Source organism: Podarcis bocagei, assembly GCF_964188305.1.
Source record: "Podarcis bocagei genome assembly, chromosome: 9".
Taxonomy (NCBI): domain Eukaryota; kingdom Metazoa; phylum Chordata; class Lepidosauria; order Squamata; family Lacertidae; genus Podarcis; species Podarcis bocagei.
The window spans coordinates 47285924-47300479 of NC_138134.1; the positions used below are offsets into that span (position 1 = coordinate 47285924).

A 14556-nucleotide genomic window follows, 5' to 3' on the forward strand; every position below is an offset into this window, starting at 1 on the left:
CCAAAGTCAACCACAGCTTGAGATGCTAGACTGATAAACACTACACGTGCTTCTCAATTTTCTCACTTTCAGCACTGCTGCGATGTCCATCTTCTGTTGCTACTTCAAAGATGGCAAAAGTAATCTTCCCGCTTCAGTGGCATTCTAACACCTTGTGATTGCAAAGCTTTGATACCTGGATTTGCCATGTGATTTAAAATTATAAATGGGTAAACATCAAAATGTGCTGCTTCAAAGTAGTTCAAGGACACCAAATTCCATGCCATAAACCTAATATCAACATAATATTGCGCATATATATATATATATATATATGAGATTGCATTTCTTTCCAAAGCGGCACTAAAGTCATAACCTATGTGTGTATTCACAGTTCTTCTATGCCTGTGTTGCTGCACCTTGTGGTCCACCAGATATTGTTGATTCCAATTCCCATCAGCCCCAGCAAAAATGACTAATGGACAGTGATGATGGGATCAGGAGTTTAGCAATGGCTGACCTATCCCTGTTCTGTGTATACTGTACAGTGGTGTGTATACAGACAACAGTTTACAGTGGACAATAGAGCTGCAGAAGCTCCAGTGACCCAATCCAGGTTGTGCCAACCTGGGTCCAGCCTCAAATCAATTTGCAGGAAAGGCTAATGTTTAATTTGGGAGAGGGGAGGAAACACATTGTCTCCATCCCTGTGTGACTGCACTGCAGAGGAACACGGTGCAGGGAATGCACAGGTGAAGCAGTCCCCTGCCGCCAGCAGGACTGAGTCCTCCACTTGCCAGCAGGAGAGGAAAAAAAATCCAGCTTATTTCCCCAGTGCACTCCCTGCAGAACGCAGCAGAGTTGATTCTCCTGCTCTTTGCAGTGTGGTTGTGGGGAGGGTGGTGGTGCAGTAAATACACTGGGGAAATAGAAATCACTTTTCTTTTTCCATCCTCATGCAGGGCTCAGTAGCGCTCTCTGGCTGCTGCTTCTCAGCAAGCATAGTGCCTCTGAACATGGACGTTCTTCATGACAAACAGCCATGGACTCCCATGTCACAGAGAACACAGTGAAAGCATTCTCACTGAATGGCTGGAGCTGTCCCCGGCACAGAGGTTAATTGTGAAATATGGTTTATGTGTGTCTGGGAATGCCATGTGCGCATGTAGTGGTGGAATATTGTGGATGTGTTTGAGATTAAGATACGAGCAGAGGCATTGAATAAAGCTGGTTAATTTTCTCGGTTTAGGGATACTTAATAGACTCATAGATTGTCACAGCTTTGGGGACTGCATTATTTGGGGCTTCTGCACAAGCAAGGCCTGTAGCTATCCGCTTCCTCCAGAGCCATCAGTATATATCATTGCTGCCAGTTTTCCCCATGCAGACAATGACATATGCAGTTTCTTTGTTCTGGTCTAGGCAGCATCCCAAAGGTTGCTAATCTATGACAAGAGGGAGATGGACTTGGCAGTAATTTGAACTGTATGTGATTTTACAGCAATAATCACATGTTCAGATGCACAACATTTCCGAGAAATAGTGGATTGAATAATATGTGCATTAAAATATAATTGTTTAGTCCTCAGTCTATGTCAAGAATCAATTTTTTATTTGAATGGCCTTAATAGTTATTGTTCAAAAGAAAGGGGTGTGAGTGTTCAAGCCCATCTTTAAATAGCAGCTCCTGCTCTTGGAAGTTCCAACTCAGTCCCAGCCCAGCCTGAGTGGTAAGTGATTATTGGAACCTGCACAAATATACAGACACTTTTACAGGAGTGCTGACCCTCCGGGGCCCTGGGTGCCCGAGCACCCACAAATTTTAAATGAAGGGGCTACCCCCCCCAAATGCTCTCAGGTATGCCGCAGGTTGTGCTGACATCACTCACGTATGCCACAGTGAGCCACAGCATGCGCTGGGCATCCATTGTCACAGGGCCAAGGCAACACACCTACACTTTTATATAAATCGCAGAATTATATTGAAGAGTACCTCATGTGTGGGCATCTGTATTTCATTCTAGGTTTGTTAAACTTATTTCTAATAGCTAGGATTCATACATCAACAATCATTAAAAGATTAGCAATTATTTATCTTAGGGTTTTTGAAGTCAAAACTAGAACTTTGACTCACACCTGTTCACAAATTCAAAGCCAATGACACAATATTTACCTCAAGAAAATAAAAAAAATCTTTCCAGTAGCACCTTAGAGACCAACTAAGTTTGTTATTGGTATGAATTTTCATGTGCATGCACACTTCTTACCTGTACCTCAAGCAAGTATGCTCATCATGGAGGTGAACTGATATCTTGAATTAGAATTCCCATCAGGAAATGTGCATAGTTGCCTGCTGTCAGGCAAACTGCCACGTATACATGGCAATAAATTTGCGTAAATACCACTTATCTTCCTGCCAGTACCACCTAAAGGTTGCCATAATTGGACTCCTCACAAGTATGTTTATCTATCCTAAGCATTTCAGAAAACTGCTGCTGTACTCAGGTTTTGCTTGTAGGCTTCCTATAGGCAGCTGGTTGCCCACTCTGAGAACAGGATGCTGGAGTAGATGGGCCATCGGCCTGATCCAGCAAGGCTCTTCTTATGTATTTGAAAACTTATTATCCACTGCAGTCTTACATCATGCATATATACAGTCTACTGATGACAGGTTTATGGGTTTATGGTTCAGCACTATTTGAGTTACAGCCCCCTCAATCTAGACATTTCTTTCCTAAAGGGGAAAAAAATCTATCAAACTGATTCATCTCCAACTGCAATCCCAATGAAAATAATTTATGCTTAATTGCATCAAAATCAGGCCTGCCTTCCATCATTTCGACAAACTAGTTCAGAGTTGCCCATTAGACTGTTTATTTTAAGACCCATTACTCATAATTGCATAAAACTTTGTCCCTCTTCCACTCTTCCAGATAGTACAAAATTACTCATTTGATTCAAGAGATATTACTCTCTGTTCTTCTGTTACTATATCACAATGCATTGTGAACATTAGCGCTGCCTTTGGCCTCCATAATTAAGCTATTAGTTAGTTGGTTCAGACCTAATCAGAACAAAAAATAACATACAATGTTGTCACAACATTGCACCTCTTTTCATAACAATTAATGTCTCTCTCTTTGATGGTGGTGGAGAACCCTTTATAATTACTTCATGTTCTGCCTCACTGCAACACAAATCTGGAACCCCACACTTTACCAAACAAAACTGAACATTTACACTCTGTCCTAGAATTCATCAAATCTATCACTATAATATTAATAATTATTTAACTGAAGCATATAGTGAATCCAGAACATAATAGAAATTCAAAGAAGATTGACACCAGGGCAGCCGTAACGAAATACACTGGGTGTATTTATAATAATTTACACAATAGATATTTATTAGATACTAGATTACAGTGTACATCACCTTTCTGGTAGTAATTTTTGCGAGTACCCACTATAGAACACTTGTATCATGTCATGAATGTTCATGCCTTAGCAATCTTTTGCAGTTTGTGTGTGCATGCACATGAATGTTGAGGTCATCACACAATAAGCACTTGTGAATGTTATGTTCAAAAATAAATTGTTTTCAAGCAACGTGGAGACAATCCAAACAAATATCCCCCATTGCTACTATTAAACGTGTCTTGACTCTCAGTAAAAAAATAAAAATAAAATTATTAAGGTTATCTAAATGTTGATTGCCTCCATGTGTCATGTATGGATGGACTGAGAAGCCAAATTCCATTCTACAGTGGTACCTCGGGTTACAGTCGCTTCAGGTTACAGACGCTTTAGGTTACAGACTCCGCTAACCTAGAAATAGTACCTCGGGTTAAGAACTTTGCTTCAGGATGAGAACAGAAATCGTGCTCCGGCAGCGCGGCAGCAGCAGGAGGCCTCATTAGCTAAAGTGGTACCACAGGTTAAGAACAGTTTTAGGTTAAGAACGGACCTCCAGAACGAATTAAGTTCTTAACCTGAGGTACCACCGTATTTCAGTTTAATTGGAACTCAGTCATAAATCTGTTCCACCTATTTCATTTGGTATTAATTATTATTATTATTATTATTATTATTATTATTATTATTATTATTAAAACCCATGAAACATATGCATTCAAACTAGGCATTTTTGTGTGGATTTTGTATAGTTTTTTTACACTTTTTACATAAAATATGCAGCTATACATAAATACACTTTCCCCAGTGTTTTCCCAATACATCTGCCTCATTTTTGTGTGTACTGTTTGTACAGTGAAATTGCATTTTGATATCTGGAAACATGCATAATCTGACTGTGTGTTTTATTCTGAAAGCAAGTTTCAATCTCAGATTGGTTTGGACTGCTTTGAGAAATGGACTAAATAAATTCCTCCTCCAATGGCATGAGAACACAAAATGAAAACAATTCCCATTCATTCAGAACTGAGTTTATCCAAATATTGTGCGTACGAAGCTTACAATTAACACAGGGCCTTATTGTATCATGTGTATTACAGTGAACATTAGAAACCTGGTAAATGTTGACATTTATTGGCAATGCTTACAATTTTTATGAACCATTGGGAAATCTATAAAAATTCTGACATTTATTTTTGTACACATTGCATTGTTGCAATGAGACTTATGGTTCAGCTTGGGAGGGAGCATTTGCCAGTCTTTTTGAAGATCTGGATTGAATAGAATGGGATCCCTCTAAGCTTTAAAGGGAATTCTTTCTCTACAGGAAAACACATGACTGTATATTATGGCTTTGGCTTGTGCTAAAGAAGTGCAGAACCAGATTTTCAAAATTAGGCAAAATATGCATGTATGCAAATCAGGTATTTTGTGTGCATATGGCAAGTTAACTATCTGGCTTTTGGCCAGGCAGCTGTATGTTGAAATAAATTAATGTACTGAGTAGTAATTGTTTAGGGCTATATCACTGGAGATCTTTCATGCCAAGAGATGAAATAGCTTATATACTGTCTCTCAAAACAGTTGTGAAATAATGTGAGCAGCCTAGTTTACCATGTATCAGTGCAGATGAAGAGGAAGTCTGTGTTTGAGTCTATTCTATATCCCAACTGAGATTTATGTTCAAAGTGCAAGAAAACTGAAAATTCTTGAATCTGTGACAAAGCAAATATAATGCATGAGTCACTCAAGAAACACACACATTTAAATATGATTATTTTAACTCTCAGAATTATTGAATTTGAAAGTAAATGGAAATAAAAGTGCATTTCGATTGTGAAACTAAACATCTAGTGCAATTAGGGGTTCAATATATGTAAATATTGAGCCCTAATGACTCTTTTTGGACCTTCTCACACCCCTCACCAGCCCTGCTTTGTACCCCACTTGAGTGCTTTTACCTGGCTAGAATTTGCTTGGATGAAGGTTAGAGAGGAATGTTTGAATAACTTAACAATTATTACTCTACCCACATTTGATTTTGGTTCCACTCACTACTGGCATGTGGGCCCTGGGAACTTGCCCAGAAGGGAATACAGCACCTGGGAAGAAAAATGTTCTAGAACTTTAATAACACTAAGTTTAGTTTACCTTTTAGAAACTTATCTTCACCACTTCCTCACAAATAGCTTCTTGTTAGATAAAAGCAACAACAATCCAAATTTGAGGATATATCCTTGTGTGTATATAATATTTGTTGGTACACATAGCCTTATATATAAACTTAGGCTGCCTTCACAGAACAGTTATATTCTGTTTTCCTAACAGTTAATTTCAGCATTACATTTGAGCTAAGTTTAGCACTCATTTCTGTGTTATTTGCTTTTAGGGGGAAAAAATACCTTTGTAAATAACACATAAATGAACACCGAAATTCTGCAATATTCTGCTATATTTCTGGAAGTGGCATTTACATCGTGTGAAATATAATGCCAAAATGAAGAGTTAGGGGAATGTTAGAGAAAACAGAATAAACTGCAGTGTGAATGCAGCCTTAGATACACAGTGACTTCCACACAAATGATAAGGCATGCTTTAAAAACCATTTTATGAGCACACGCCTAAGATAGATTAATCTTTCACGAGTTATGATGTGTAAGCTGCTCAAGCGATTCATTAATTTTTGTGGTAAAGAAAACCAACATTTTCATAGGCAGATGGCACTGTTATTTTGGAAGAGAAAGCTGGAGTCAACGAGAAAAGAGTGTGATCTATTGTTTGCTGTGCATTCAACACTACAGGGAAAGAAGTATGGGGAAATGTCAGCATCTGCAACATCCACAGCAGCAGGTACTTATTATCACATGAAGTCAAAGTGCTTAGACAAACCACAGTTTGTATGTCCTTTTAATTGTGCCTTGCAATCTTGATACAGTCAAGAAAGCAAAGTTGTTCTCAGGGAGGAAGAGGACTCATAATAGGAGACAATGGCCTAATTGTCTCACTGGTTGGAGGTGGGGTGCTGCAATGTGCGATGGATAAAATTTGCTTGCAAAGAAGCAAACGCTGTGATGTTATTTCAAATGGTCAGCACCATTATTTTAAGAGACAAAAGGAAAAGTTTTTAATAGATGCGGTAAGTCCAGTGCTTTTTTCACCTAGAAAAATAGGTGCTGGTACTCACCATGAAGTTGTTATAGTAAGTGCCACACTTTTGAACAACAAAAAAGGGCACTGTGTATCCTTGAGTATCCCCTGGAAAAAGCACTCGTTATTAGTAATAATAACACAGTTTGCAAATCATTTCCCCGTAACATAATACATTCCTGTATGTTATTTTCAGAAATAGATACATTTTTATGCACACTTTACAGAGTGCATACACCTTAGGTACAGAGGTGGGGAATGACTTATAGACCAATCTTGGCCTGCCAGGCCATTTTCCCCAAACCAAGTGCATACACCTATCAGCTGATGTCACTGATGGGCAAAAGGTCAGGTTTTTATCCTGCACTGGCAGTGCCACCCTGTTCCTAGCAGGAAACATAATCATGCAGGTTAGGCACTGGGATTTAATCTCCACTCATCAGCTGAGATAGACAGAGAACCCAACAAACTGTCAGACTAAGACCAGAGAGACTCAGGATCAGGTTTCTATGCTGTCATGAAGCTCCTTTGATGTCATTGGGACAGACTAACCTACTTAACATGTTTTGAGGATAAAGTAGAGAGAGTGAACCATATATGCTGCCTTGAGCTTTCTGGAGAATGAATAGGATAAAGGTGAGATGAATTACAATGAATATCAGTTTTTTTATCCAAGAGATAGGATAGAAAATTGTCTGCACAGATTTCTAAGTTGAAGGTTGATTTGCAAATCACTGTCATAAGCAATGTATAAGGTAATCTTCCAGAGTTCTAGATCACACAAAGAGCCTCCAGGAACACAGGAGGCTCCCCACTTCAGTAATTTATGGAGGATGATGTGAATTCTAAATAGGTCAGAAGTGTGCACATTTGTCCAGCTTGTGTATTGCTTGTAGGTGCAAGTAGAGTGCCTGAAGAAGGCTTATAAGAGTGTGTGATCTGAAAGCAGCCTCTACATTCCAGATTTCATCTCTTTCATTTCTTTTCTTTTTTACTTCTGATGAAAAATGGAAAGATGACTTTGAAGCCTGCAAATGAAATAAAAGATACTTTCCTAAAGATAACCCATGTTATTTCAAGGCCATCCATCCTTTCAGAATCAAATGTCTCTAGCATACCACCGAAGGTTGAAGACATTAGTCAATTGTGAGAGTTGATGTCACTGGCATCTATCTCAACTATACATGCAAGTAAATTGCCTGCCTTCTCTCCACAGATAATTGGCATGTGTGCACTGTAAATTATCTTTCTTTTAACACCACTCCAGCTGAAGCTAACTTCAGTAATCTTCTTCACACCTTATGGCCAGTAATTTGTCTTACACTGTGCACTTAACCAAGCTACACTCTGCTTTGGAAAATCCTTATATTCTAAAAAGAGCCATTCATACTCTCTCAGTACAGTATGTAATTTATGTATGATAAGAGTCAGAAGTGAGTCTATAAGTGTTGAGATCATAGAATGGCTTGCAAATCCACATAGATAAATTTACAGATAGATGATAGATGATAGATGATAGATGATAGATGATAGATGATAGATGATAGATAGATAGATAGATAGATAATGATGATGATGATGATGATAGATGATAGATAGATGATAGATAGATATACACATATTTAGTAATAGTGCCAACATATTAAAAATCCAGTAAGACTCCAGTGACAGATTAGAAAGAACATGTAGCTCCTGCAGACCTTCTAAAATCTCCCCCATGAGGTGAATTGGCATGGTTTTCAAAGTGATGGCACCTTGACCCCACTTCATTGGCTGCTTTTACAATGAAGAACCTAAAAATCAAAATGTCAAGAGATATGATACCTATAAATGTTACCAAATATATATATGAAGAAGCGACATGTATCAATGGCATAGGAAAGACCATTTCTGGATCAAACCAAAGCCCTGTGTAGTCTAGCATCCTGTGTTCACAGTGACCAACCAGATGCCTCTGGCAAGACCTGAAACAGAACATCAGGGCAACAGCTCTCTCTTGCAGCTGACTAGCTACTAGTATTTGGAAGCATACTGCCTATGATCTTGGTGGTAAGCATACTTATTCCGAATGAGAAATATATGCAGCATTCAAAGTTTGCACTGTGGACTATTGAGAGCAAGCCACTAGGGAGCTGTCCTTTGCAAGTTGCCCATTGAAATGAACAAGAGTTGTGCAATGGCACACTAAATTCATTCAGGGATACAGAGATGGGGAGAGAAATAACAGCAGAGCAGGCGATATCCTTTAGGTCAATGTTTCCCAAATTTGGGTCTCCAGCTGTTTTTGGATTACAATTCCTATCATTCCTAAGCACTGGTCCTGCTAGCTAGGGATGATGGGAGTTGTAGCCCAAAAAGAGCTGGAGACCCAAGTTTGGGAAACACTGCTAAAAACAGTTTAATTTATATCCTGCCTTTCTTCCCAAAGGAGCCCGAGATAGCAAGCAATAAAATAATATAAAAATATGACGGAAAATTTCATGTGAACAGGTGTCTCTTAGGAAGAATCTGCTGATGAATTTGCATGAAAACATTTTTTAAAATGCATGGAACATTAGAGACCTGAACTTAAGATTGGGGAGGGGATAAGAGAAACTGAAATTTATAGATGTGGCCATCCCTACCATCAACTAAATCAGAGAGTGCTATTTCCACCCTAGCAGTTTCTTTGAAATTTCCACCATTTTGCTGAATCACTTTTTATGAAAAATCCATAAGTTTCTTCCCTATATTTCAGTGTTTTCTGTGCTGCTGTCCTATCCTTACTTTCATTTAGGCAAGGTTTCCAGGTGATAATCTGGAGAAAAAGCGGGTAGCTTTAACCTCACCAATCAAACTGGAGACAAAGTAGTAGCAGATGTTCCTGCCCAAACTCTGTTGTTTTTCACCAACTTCTCCACCTCCGATAGGGTAGAGAAAAGCTGTTGAAAGCAGAGGACCAAGGAGACAAAAGCACCAGAGAAGGATTGGTGGGGGTAGCAGTGATTACTTTGTCTGCCACATCACTGGCATATTTAAAGATAAAGCTCTCATTCTCTTGTTGCAGCCCATTCTTGCACACCAGTGAACCCCCTGAGTACAGCTCAGATGGAACCAGAAATCAGCCATTTCATTTTGCAGTGATAGCTTCAAAGTACTCACAGCACTGCCAAAAAGCAAACAACACACATACACAAAGCCACCAGAAGATAAAGAACTGTGACATAAATCATTGTGTGTATGAGTCATCAATCCCTATGCTTTATTTTAATATATAACTGACTAGCATAAAAGACAAAACAAATGACTCTCCACTTGAAGAATTCATTTCTGTTTGTTAGTGCTTACAGTTTGACTGTGACAGTGAATGAGTGTGCATCTTTAATGTAGCCACTCTATCTCCATTTTAAAAAATCCCAAAAAACAGGGATCACATTCAGACAATACTTGCTAGTCATGTCTGATTTGATCCATCTAAAATAAAAGATAAGCCTTTTTTTTTTTTTTGGCAATGCCCCATAAATGTCCTGCTGCTCTCTCTGTCAAGTCAACTACATTTCTTGGTGACTTCGATGTAAGCTAATGAAGCTTTTCTTACATTATAGAGAAGCTGTCCCCATAAATAGATAATGTTGGGAAATGTATGCAAACCCTTTATTTTGCAAAATGTGATGGGATGGACTTTGCTTGCTTTCCTGCTTTCCCCAGGCCTGAAAGAGATGCGAACTGGAGACTTGATTATGAAGGTCAATGCTCCCAGTGCTGCAAAGGGATTGTCAAGATGAAGACCTGGAAAGATGAATTGTACAAAAATTGTGACTAGAGAGGTTAATAATAAGAGGTCTTATACACTTTAAAACAGGGAGAAGTCATGGCTGGAGATAATCTGTTCTGCAAAGTGTATACTCTTGTTGATGCCCATCTTAGACCAGAGTCTCTGATGCCTTTTGAAATCAACAACAAAAAGAGATGTTCTCTGTTCATCTAACTTATCAAAGCAAGCCTTGCCTAGGGCCTTATTCCAGAACAAAGAAGAGAAGAAATGATCAAAGAGACTGGACCCAACAGGAACCAGGCAGCAACAGACTAATTGGACATTCTCTCTCCTCCGCTCATGTGGTACTGCTTTATCCTGGTTCTACTAAATTCATGTACCTTTGCAGCTGTTTTGCAACACTTGAATTAATTAACAAACATTCTACTTTCAGGCAGTAATTCTTTGTTGTATCACCATCTGAAAAGCAACACCTCCAAATTAGTCCATAGCGGATAGTTGATTTTAGGCTGTAAAGCAGGGGTAGTTAACCTGTGGTCCTCCAGAGGTCACTGAACTACAACTTCCATATTCTCTGCCCATTGACCATGCTGACTGGGGCTCATGGGAATTGGGGACTAGGAACTTCTGGAAGGTCAAAGATTAGCCACTCCTGATGTAAAGCTCTAAATGGCTATTGGCCAGATTATTGATACCAGGGACGTCAAACTCCCAAGAGACTGCGATCTACTCACAGTATAAAGAATGGCAGTGATCTACCCATTGTCAGAGTTTTTGAGCTTTTTTTAGGGAGCCAGAGTCATTGATCAAAAGATCAACCAGGCTCAACCAGGGACATCCCGCAATCAACTAGTAGATTACATTAGACCTGTTGAAATAAAAAAAATTCCTTCCAGTAGCACCTTAAAGACCAACTAAGTTAGTTCTTGGTATGAGCTTTCGTGTGCATGCACACTTCTTCAGATACACATATCTGAAGAAGTGTGCATGCACATATCTGAAGAAGTGTGCATGCACACGAAAGCTCATACCAAGAACTAACTTAGTTGGTCTTTAAGGTGCTACTGGAAGGAATTTTTTTTATTTTGACTATGGCAGACCAACACGGCTACCTATCTACAATTAGACCTGTTGGACATGCCTGATTTATACCAAGTGAATTACAGCAGTCACAGTAGCAGCCAAGCTATGGGATGACCTTTCAAGAGAGGCTCATATGGAACCCACTTTGTACTATTTTCAGTGTCAGAAAAACTTTATTTTTTATTTTAAAGGGGAGGAGATTACAGGGCATTTTAGAGGTTCTTAATGGCTTTCAAAAGTGTTGGGATCTGCCTGTGAGTCTTGTATTGTTTGATTTTGTTCTCTGATGCTTACAGTTTGGAAAAAACTTTTTTATTTTTATTGAAGGGTGGGGGAGGTTTTTGTAAACCATCCAGAGAATATTGGTTCTGGTTATACCAGGCAAAAGGTCTTCTTGATAGTGGCGCCTGCCCTGTGGAACGCCCTCCCAACAGATGTCAAGGAAATAAACAACTATCTGACTTTTAGAAGACACCTGAAGGCAGCCCTGTTTAGGAAAGTTTTTAATGTTTAATATTTTATCACATTTTTAAAATTCTGTTGGGAGTTGCCCAGAGTGGCTGGGGAAACCCAGCCAGATGGGTGGGGTATAAATTAATAATAATAATAATAATAATAATAATAATAATAATAATAATAATAATACATAAATTAATAATAGTATCTAGATGAATCTTCCCAAACAAGAAAGCCAAACTGAGATTGAGAAGTGAAGCAAAGGGGAAGGCAGAAAGCCAATCCAAGGCCAATTCCAAGATGTGCTAGAAGTGGAAAAAAGGGAAAGGGATACTTTAATTTGCAGGGGTTGGGGTTGGGAGAGGACATGGGGGTGATTTTATTTCATAAGAACATAAGAGACCTGCTGCATCTAGTCCTCAAGGACCACTTCTCCCCATATGATCTGACCTGGACTCTGCGTTCATCATCTGAGGCTGTTTTTCGTGTGCCTCCTCCAAGTGAGGTCTGGAGGGTGACAACACAAGAACAGCATCTTTCTGCAGAGCAGCCCATTTTCGGAGTACTCTCCCTAGGAATGTTCTCCTGGCACCTTCATTATATATCTTTAGGTGTCAAGTGAAAACGTTCTTCTTTCGTAATTAATATCCCACAGCCTAATAAATGTGTTTGTGGGAAGGGGGTAATTGTTTTGTTGTTTTTGTTTTAACTATTTATTTGTGCTTTTACCTTTTATTTTTATCTTGTGAAGTACTCTGAGATCTTGTGATTAAAGGCTTTATATAAATCTATAATCATCACCATCATCTAGCATTCTGTTCTCACAGTGGCCCATGATAAACCTGCAAATGAGACCTGAGTATAACAGCAACCCCCCCCCCACTTGTGATTCCCAGTACACTGGACCCTCCGGATATGAACTTAATTTGTTTCAGGGGTCCATACTTCCCCTGAAAAGTCCATATCCGGAGGTGCCGCTTCTGCACACATTTGCGGTGTGACAGAGCACTTCTGTGCATGCGTTTGTGGCGAACTCTTGCCACGTTTGTAACTCGAAATTACGTTAGCCGAAGGTAACTTAACCCGAGGTACCACTGTAACTGGTAATCCATAGGCTTACTGCCTGTGATAATGAAGGTAGAACATGGATGTTAAACTCGCCTATTTCTTCTAGTCCAAACAATTAGGGTCATGTTGTACTAGCATACAGGGAAGAGAGCAATATAGGAAGAATTATCTCATAATTCTAATTCATCACATTTCAGTTGTCTAGTCATTATTGGTATTCACATTCTGTACAGCTATTCCTGTGTTTCGCTGGTTAGCATCATTTTCTCTTTAAGCATTTATGGCTGAGTATGCAATGGCATCTTCAGTGCATATTTAAACAGCTCTCCACTTTTGGGTGCTTGATTGGTTGGATGGATTACAAAAAAAAAGAAAACGACAGAAGTGCAAAAACAATTGATGGCATTTATTTTAAAATCTACAGATGCTTGCTGATATAACATTGACTTTAGCTCAGAGAGGTAATTGCAAACAGCAGGAAAAAGTCTCACAAATAAACTTCGGCTCTAGATTTGATTTAGAATGTGCTAATAAATGTGAATGTAGTGGCTGCCATTAAAGAAAATAATCTGGAGGGATTTCTAAAAATACGAGCTTCTGTAAAGCAATTTCCTGCAGGGTACATAAAATCATAGCTTCTAAAGGGTCTATTTTCCAGGCAGTTCCAGTTAGTTAATATCTGGTAACTAGCACAGGCTTGTTCTCCATAGCCAGACATTTGTCTTTAAAGCAATGATTGCTTCTAAATATGCAATGCAGCATATATTTGGGGTGATTTAAAAGGGTAAATAGCCCACCATACTAGAAGGAAAGCAAGGCCTGTTGAAAAGAGAACCAGAAGTTTAAAATACTTTAAAGCACATGAACATTTTTACAGGACTTCATTGAAGGGGTTGGGCTGAAACCTGTCTACCAATTTATAAAAAAGCTTTGTTCTCCCATGAAAGAGACTTCTCTTTGTCTATGTTCCATTCACAGGGCACATTTAGAATGTTTTTAGCATTGAGTTTAACTTTATCATCCTGAGATAGCCAAGGGCAGTGTGTAGGTTTTTCTTTCCATTAAACATTTATCCAGCACTGCAGCCTCCCTGGCTGCCCTCATTTCCTGATTGGAAAAAGCCCCATGAGAGAAATTACCTCATGATGCTTCCCCACAGGCTTTAATTGAAATGTGGGAGGTTATTGGGGCCGACTACTTAGCACCTGATATCCTTGTACTTACTGGTTTTGTTTTTAAGTGAAGTTCTTACTTCCCTTTAAAAAACCTAAAAAGACTTTTCTTAAAACAAAACAAAAGCAAGCAATGAACAGCGGTCAGTTGGATGGGAGAACTCTGATTACAGGAAAGCCCAGCTGAGGATGTAATGTGATTTTTAGGAAATGCAGATACCTGGGAAGGCTGCAGAAAGCAGACCACTGGAGAGATGATTTGTAGAATGAAAGTACACTCACAAAACTGCTCAGTCATCTTAAGCAATAAAAAACCCACTCCTTTGGATGTTTCACCACAATTTCTCCCTCTCTTTTTAAAGTTTCTTTTCTTTTCTTAACTGATGGAGAACAGCCTAGAAAGATACAGAAGAATTTTTCAGTGCAGTAGTAGAAGGAACCTATGGTCATGGAATGTGAATTTCTGTAATCCTACATGTTAAAG

At 39.0% G+C, this 14556-nt stretch overlaps 1 long non-coding RNA gene across 2 annotated transcripts in view; it reads right to left on the reverse strand.

Moving 5' to 3' along the window:
* The window catches only part of LOC308595297, a 148256-nt gene that overhangs the window by 63349 nt on the left and 70351 nt on the right, over positions 1-14556 (reverse strand). For both annotated transcript variants that reach the window (XR_014011977.1, XR_014011978.1), the window contains one exon: positions 14293-14467. This is a non-coding gene — a long non-coding RNA (uncharacterized lncRNA). The remainder of the gene's footprint in view (positions 1-14292; positions 14468-14556) is intronic.